Here is an 8,202-nt window from a genome sequence, read left to right as displayed (position 1 = left end):
TATTTAACTTTATTTGTTCATTTTAATTTGATCAGAGACGGACATAGTGAGAGAGTGAGAGAGAGAGACAGGGAGAGAGAGGGAACATGAGAAAGCGTATGGTCAGCCATGTGGGAGTCCAGTGCCCTTAGCCACAATACCACCTATTGGCCCCACTTTATAACATTTTATAAATGTCATTTAAACAAGTATAAACCAAAATGCGATTCTGTAATAAAAAGTATTTTTATAGAAACCAAAATATCTAGCCATTAGAGAGGCAAAGGAACCACTTTTCTTACAGTCCTGTAAAGCTTTAAATTAATGTCAAAGGCAGGAGTCCTGTCACAGGACAGACAAGTTCCAGCCCCTACTTGTTTATATCCTCCTGCGACCATAACTCCACCACACCTCCTGTTCCCCTCACCCCCACTTCCACACTAAACATCTTCCAGAAACAAAAGGCTGTCAGATTTAACCCTTTCCTTTGACATGGGGCCTTTTATTTATTTTATTATCATTTTAAAATTTTTGCCAGAGCATGTGCACTCACCAGAGAGAGTCAGTAATAGAGAGCAAAAGTGAGAAAGCACCCCCCATGGTGGGGGGGGGTCATGCCACAATCCACTCCTCTCCAGTTCTTCCCCATTCCCTCTTCCTTTAGGGATTGTGGGCATGCATGCACACATGCCTGGCACGTTTTTTCAAATCACCAGATCTAGAACTCAAACCACACAGTCAGCCGCGTGGAATCCAGCCACTTTAACCACCACACTACCAGCTGGCCCTATGTATTTGTGTTTTAATAATATTTATAATGGGCTAGCCAGGTGGTGGGAGATCAGCCTTTGTCGTAGGGCCCTGTTCTATACATTGCAGGGTGTTTAGCAGGATCTCTCATCTCTACACACCAGATGCCCATAGCAACTTCCTCTCCAATTAAGACAACTAAAAGTGGGACCAGCAGTTGGCGTAATGGCTATGTCGCTGGACTCCCACGTAGTCGACCAAGGTTCGTGTCCTGGACCCGGTGGCTTAAAAAACTCACGCCAGGCACGTGTGCATGCATGCCCAAGATCCCAAGAGGAGAATGGAGGAGAAGGGATTGTGGAGTAGCCATCCCCCCTGGGTGGTGATTTCTCACTTTCTGTCTCTATGTCTCTCTCTGTCTGTCTGGCGAGCGCATGCGCCCTATAGCAAAAACCTCTACAAAAAAAATAATAATAAAGTAAAGACAACTAAAAGTATCTCCAGATATTGCCAAATGTCCTCTCAGGAAACAAATTTAACCCTGATTGACAACTATCAGTCTAATGAAAGATGTCAAGACTCTTCCATTCAGTACTATAAAACATTACTGAGAGCAACTAAAGGTCTAAATAAATAGATATTTATTATAGATTGGAAGACAATATTGTTATGATGTAAGTTCTCCCTAAATTTATCTACATAGTCAATATAAGCCCAATTAAAATCCCATTAGGTTTCTTTGATAGAAAATGATAACTTGGGGCCAGCAGATGGCCTAGCAGTTACATTGCTGGACTCCCACATGGCCAACTGTGTTTCAAATCCCAGACCCAATGGCTTGAAAATCATGCCAGGTGCATGTGCGTGTATGCCCAAGATCTCAGGAAAGAATGGAGGGGAAGGGATTGGGGCATGGCCATTCCCCCTGGGGGGTGATTTCTCACTTTCCCTCTCACTGTCTCTCTTTCTCCTGGAGAAAACACAAGCCCTAAGGAAAAAATTTCTTAAAAAAAAAAAAAAGAAAGAAAGAAAAAGAGAAGGACAACTCAAAATTTATATGGCGAGGTAACCCTATTGCCATTAAGGGAGCTGGATCCCACGTTGCCTGAATGCAATTTGAATCTCAACCCCAACAGCTTGAAAAACAATGCCAGGTGCGTGTGCATGTACGCCCCAAATCCTGAAGAGAGGGAGAAATGGAGAAAACGATGTTATGGAATGACCATTCTCCATTGGGGAGTACTTTCTCCCTCTCCCTCTGTCTCTCTCTGGTGAGTGCACACACCCTCTGGCAAAATGATAATAAAATTTATATGGAAGTGCAAAAGAAACAGCTTATGTAATCTTGTAGAAAAACAATAACAAAGCTTGGGACCAACAAATGGCATAATGGTTCCATCGCGGGACTCCCACATAGTCGACTGCAGTTCGAGTCCCGGACTCGGTGGCTTAAAATGCACGCTGGGCGTGTGTGGGTGTGTGTGTGCACAAGATCCTGAGAGGAGAAGGGATTACAGCGTGGCCATCCCCCTTGGGGGTGTGATTTTTCGCATTCTTTTTGTCTCTCTCTGTCCCGCGAGCACAGGAACCCTATAGCAAAAATCTCTCTAAAAAAATAAAACAAAAAGAAAAAGAATAACAAAGCTAGACAGCTTATATCACCAGATAGTAAGTCTTTTTATAAATCTAGAGTAATTAAGGCAATGTGGAATTGGTATAAAACCAATACAATAGATAAATGGAACAGAGTCAGAAACTATCACTTGATTTTGTCAAAAAGCAAAATCTGAAATCAGTTGAATCTGACAGATTTTAAGTTATTAAAAAAGAGAGGTTTGAGAACCAGCAGGTGGCATGGTGGTTAAGGCTCTGGACAATCCCACATGGCTGACTGTGGTTCAGGTCTCAGACCTGGTGGCTTGCTTTCTCACTTTCTGTGTGTGTGTGTGTGTGTGTGTGTGTGTGTGTGTGTTTATGTGTGTGTGTCTCTCTCTAGTCAAATTAAAATAAATAATGAATAAATAAAATTATATAATTATTTATTAAAAAAAAGAAAAGGAATGAAAAAGAGAATGTCTAGAACTGCAGTGTATTCCTGACCAAAGTTGACTCAGAATGCTCCACTCGACAACATGTATAGGTTATATATGTATTTTTTTTTACTTTTTTTTTAAAGTTTATTTATTTTCTCCATGAGCAAGAGAGAGTAAGTCTTGGTACCAGATCACGGACACCTGTACCTCATCTAGTGAAGGAGTGTCCAGGCTTGAACCAGACTTAAACCAGAAAACTTCCCACTTGAGACCTCACAGAACACTGTTTTTTGTTTGTTTTTATTGCTGCACCACTGTCTAATCCCCAGTGTAGGTTATATTTGCAATCAGAGAAAAGGAAGTAACAAGTGATCCAAGGAAGTGACATGAAATACCAGTCCGATTGGATATGTTTAGTTGACATCTACCTTTTGTGGTCATGATCTGATTGAATAGAAGCCTGTGATTTACAGCCAAGCCTATAAAGTCTGGCTGATGTGATTGGCTGAGGCTCAGTTACTCATTTATCAGCGTATGCTCTTAGATTAGGTTACAACTGGCTTATGCAGTTAAGCTCAGTTGCAGTTCAGTATACAAGAGATGGCGTTGGACCAAATTTATTGCCCAAATATGGAGAACTGCTTAGGACAATTTAGTTCAGTTTAGTTGTTTATTTAAACTGCAATCCAGTGAGGTCTTATCAATATATAAATATCACTACTATATTGAGCTGGGTCAATTAGAAGAGTATATGAAAAAAAAATTAACATTAAATTTAAAAAAAAATTTTTTTTTTTTTGGAGAGGTTTTTGCTATAGGGTGCATGCACTAGCCAGACAGACAGAGACATAGAGACAGAAAGCGAGAAATCACTCCGCAGGGAGGATGGTCACACCACAATCCCTTCTCCTCCATTCTCCTCTCGGGATCTTGGGCATGCCAGACAGACAGAGAGAGACTTAGAGACAGAAAGCAAGAAATCACCTCCCAGGGAGGATGGTCACGCCACAATCGTTTCTCCTCCATTCTCCTCTCGGGCTCTTGGGCATGCACACGCGCTCGGCGTGAGTTCTAAGCCACCGGGTCCGGGACACGAACCACGGTCGACTACATGGGAATCCAGCGACATAGCCATTACGCCAACTGCTGGTTCCCAATTAAAAAAAAAATTTTTAAGAATTATTTATTTTATTTTATTTTTTAATTTAATTAATTAATTTTAATTTGACCAGAGAGAGACAGAGTGAGAAAGAGAAAGTGAGAAAGCAAGCCACCAGGTCCAGGCCTAGAACCACGGTCAGCCATATGGGCGTCCGGCACCCTTAACCACCTTGCCAACTGCTGGCCCCTATTTTATTCAATTATTTTAAAATTTGCTACAGGGGAGGGGCCAGAAGATGGCATATTGGTTAAAGCGCTGGACTCCCACCTGGTCCACAGTATTTCGAGTCCTGGACCCAGCAGCTTAAGACATAGGCCAGGCTCGTGTGTGAGTCCACAAGGTCCCAAGAGAAGAATAGAAGAGAGGGGACTGCAGTGTGGCCATCCCCCTGAGGGGTGATTTCTCACTTTCTGTCTCTCTAGTGGTCACACATGCCCTATAGCAAAAATCTCTCAAAAATACTAAAATTAAAAATAAAAATTTGTACATGTATTCACCAGAGAGAGGAAAAGTTTGAAAACAAACCGCCAGGCCCAGTACTCAAACCATGGCTGGCCATGTGGGAGGGAGTCCAATGCCTTAACCACCACACCACCTGCTAGCCCCCCGAAACATTATTTTGAAATGAATTACGAATATTAGTGTAGGATTATCTTTATGACTTAATTTAGGCAGAAACCAAATATGACACATAAAGGAGAAAATTAATAAATTAATAAATCAGACCATTAAAATTAAGAATTTCTGAACATCTTATTCTTGGGGCCAGCAGGTGGCATGGTGGTTAAGGGCGCTGGACTCCCACCTGGCCAACCACGGTTTGAGTCTCCACCTGGCTGTTTGCTTTGTCACTTTCTGTCTCTCTGCCCTCCTCTGGTCAAATTAAATAAATGAAAGTTTAAAGAAAATTAAAATAATTCTTAAAAAAAAAATTTCTGAGCATCAAAATTTCAAGCTAACCACAAAGAAAATATTCACAGTATTAGCAATCAAGGAATTGCAAATTAAAAATCACGATAAAGGGACCAGCAGATGGCACAATGGTTACATTGCTGGACTCTCACGTAGTCAACTGCATTTTGAGTCCCAGACCCGGTGGCTTAGAACTCACACCAGGCGCATGTGCATGTGTCCCCAAGATCTGGAGAGGAGAATGGAGGAGAAGGGATTGTGGCATGGCTATCCCACCCTGGGGGGTGATTTGTCACTTTCTAACTCTATCTCTCTTTGTCTCTCTAGAGAGTACATGTGCCCTATAGCAAAAATCTTTCTTTTTTATAATTATTTGTTTGTTATTATTTACTTTTTAATTTGACCAGAGGGAGACAGAGAGAGAAAGGAAAGGTGAGAAAGCAAGCCAGCAGGTCCTGAACTTGAGCCACGGTCGACCATGTGGGAGTCCAGCTCCTTAATCATCATGCCACCTGCAGTCTCCTCAAAAATCTTTCTTAAAAAATTAAAAATAAAAATCAGAATGAAAAATTAATACAACATTGTACAAATGGTTAAAAATTTTAAAGATTGAGAATACTATGTTTTGACAAAAATGTTAAACAACTGGAGATCTCGTGAATTGATAATGGGCATATAAATTGATCAACTTTCGAAAATTTTGGCAGGGACCAGCAGTTAGCGTAATGGCCATGTCGCTGGACTCCCATGTAGTTGACCACAGTTTCAGTCCCGGACCCAGTGGCTTAAACTCACGCAGGGCCATGTGCGTTCATGCCCAAAATCCCAAGAGGAGAAAGGAGAAGGGATTGCGGCATGGCCATCCCCCCAGGAGGTGATTTCTCGCTTTCTGTCTCTCTGTTTCTATCTTCCTGGCGAGCACATGCGCCCTATAGTAAAAACCTCTCCAAAAAAAGAAAATTTGGGCAGAAGCTAGTAAAAACTAAGCAATTCCAGTTATGGATGTATTTACAATAGAAATGAATGCATTAGTCCCTCAAAAGACAGACACAGGAAAGGGCACGTGGCATGGTGGTAAAGGGTGCTGGACTCCCACACTGCTGACCACAGTTCAAGTTCCGAACCTGGTGGCTTGCTTTCTCACCCTGCCCCCCACTTTGTCCCTCTCTGGTCAAATTAAAATAAATAAATGATGTTAAATTAAAAAACAGAAATAATCAAAATCAGCTTTTTTTTTTTTAATGATAGAATAATTTCTTGCACAAAAGAAAGAATGAGAGAAATGAGCAGCCTTCATGGGGTCTGGTCAGTCTTTTTTGGCCCATCAGCTCTTGTACTCTGGGAAAGATGCCAGGCTTGTTTTAGACTGACTAGGTAAGAGATTTGAACCACAGGGCTTTAAAACATCTTGACCAGGTAGAATCCTGGTTCATTAGAGCCCTGCATTACGGTACCACAGAGCTTGTCCCTAGGAAAAGAGGAAAGGAATTAGTAAGAGGTGGAAAAAAATGTTCCCCACATTCTGAAGCCCAGATGCACTGCTGCTAGAGAAACAACAAACACTATTACAGATGCAAAAGGCAATTTTCAATAGAAAATAAGAAATATGTGTTTATTATTAAACAGCACGTTGTAGGGCAGTGTATATAGAAACATTTTTTTAGGCTTCACGTTTAAGGGGGGGAGAGAGCCAGGTGGTAAAACAGACCAACTCCCCCAAGTAATCACACAAACACCTGTCTCCCAAAATAGATAAGCCTAATTCAGAATAACCTTTTCTTCAGAAAGATATGAGTAGTGGGACCAGCAGTTAGCGTAATGGCTATGTCGCTGGACTCCCACGTAGTCGACCGCGGTTCGAGTCCTGGACCCGGTGACTTAACACGCAGGGCCATGTGCGTTCATGCCCAAAATCCCAAGAGGAGAAAGGAGAAGGGATTGCGGCATGGCCATCCCCCCAGGAGGTGATTTCTCGCTTTCTGTCTCTCTGTTTCTATCTTCCTGGCGAGCACATGCGCCCTATAGTAAAAACCTCTCCAAAAAAAGAAAATTTGGGCAGAAGCTAGTAAAAACTAAGCAATTCCAGTTATGGATGTATTTACAATAGAAATGAATGCATTAGTCCCTCAAAAGACAGACACAGGAAAGGGCACGTGGCATGGTGGTAAAGGGTGCTGGACTCCCACACTGCTGACCACAGTTCAAGTTCCGAACCTGGTGGCTTGCTTTCTCACCCTGCCCCCCACTTTGTCCCTCTCTGGTCAAATTAAAATAAATAAATGATGTTAAATTAAAAAACAGAAATAATCAAAATCAGCTTTTTTTTTTTTTAATGATAGAATAATTTCTTGCACAAAAGAAAGAATGAGAGAAATGAGCAGCCTTCATGGGGTCTGGTCAGTCTTTTTTGGCCCATCAGCTCTTGTACTCTGGGAAAGATGCCAGGCTTGTTTTAGACTGACTAGGTAAGAGATTTGAACCACAGGGCTTTAAAACATCTTGACCAGGTAGAATCCTGGTTCATTAGAGCCCTGCATTACGGTACCACAGAGCTTGTCCCTAGGAAAAGAGGAAAGGAATTAGTAAGAGGTGGAAAAAAATGTTCCCCACATTCTGAAGCCCAGATGCACTGCTGCTAGAGAAACAACAAACACTATTACAGATGCAAAAGGCAATTTTCAATAGAAAATAAGAAATATGTGTTTATTATTAAACAGCACGTTGTAGGGCAGTGTATATAGAAACATTTTTTTAGGCTTCACGTTTAAGGGGGGGAGAGAGCCAGGTGGTAAAACAGACCAACTCCCCCAAGTAATCACACAAACACCTGTCTCCCAAAATAGATAAGCCTAATTCAGAATAACCTTTTCTTCAGAAAGATATGAGTAGTGGGACCAGCAGTTAGCGTAATGGCTATGTCGCTGGACTCCCACGTAGTCGACCGCGGTTCGAGTCCTGGACCCGGTGACTTAAACTCACACTGGGCACGTTCATGTGCGTGCGTGCCCAAGATCCCGAGAGGAGAATGGAGGAGAAGGGATTGCAGCGTGGCCATCCCTCCCTGGGGTGTGATTTCCTGCTTTCTGTCTCTCTGTCTCTGTCTGGCGAGCGCACGCGCCTTATAGCAAAAAAAAAACCTCTCCAAAGATATGAGTCGTCTTAATAGAGATCATTGTAAATAGGAGATCACATCGTTTGAGACTAGGCGATTAACCCCTGCTGAGTAATTTCGGTTGCTTTAACTTTAACAAGTGCCAGCTGTCAATTTCTGTTCCCGACCCCCAGTGTCCCTAACTGCTAAGCCAGATGTAGGGGCAGCAAGAAGGCTGGCACCCAGAAAGCCTGCGGCACGAGCTCCAGGCAACG

Source organism: Tupaia chinensis, unplaced genomic scaffold (genome assembly GCF_000334495.1).
Source record: "Tupaia chinensis unplaced genomic scaffold, TupChi_1.0 Scaffold000276_2, whole genome shotgun sequence".
Lineage (NCBI taxonomy): Eukaryota > Metazoa > Chordata > Mammalia > Scandentia > Tupaiidae > Tupaia > Tupaia belangeri.
Note: the sequence above shows the minus strand (reverse complement) of the source record.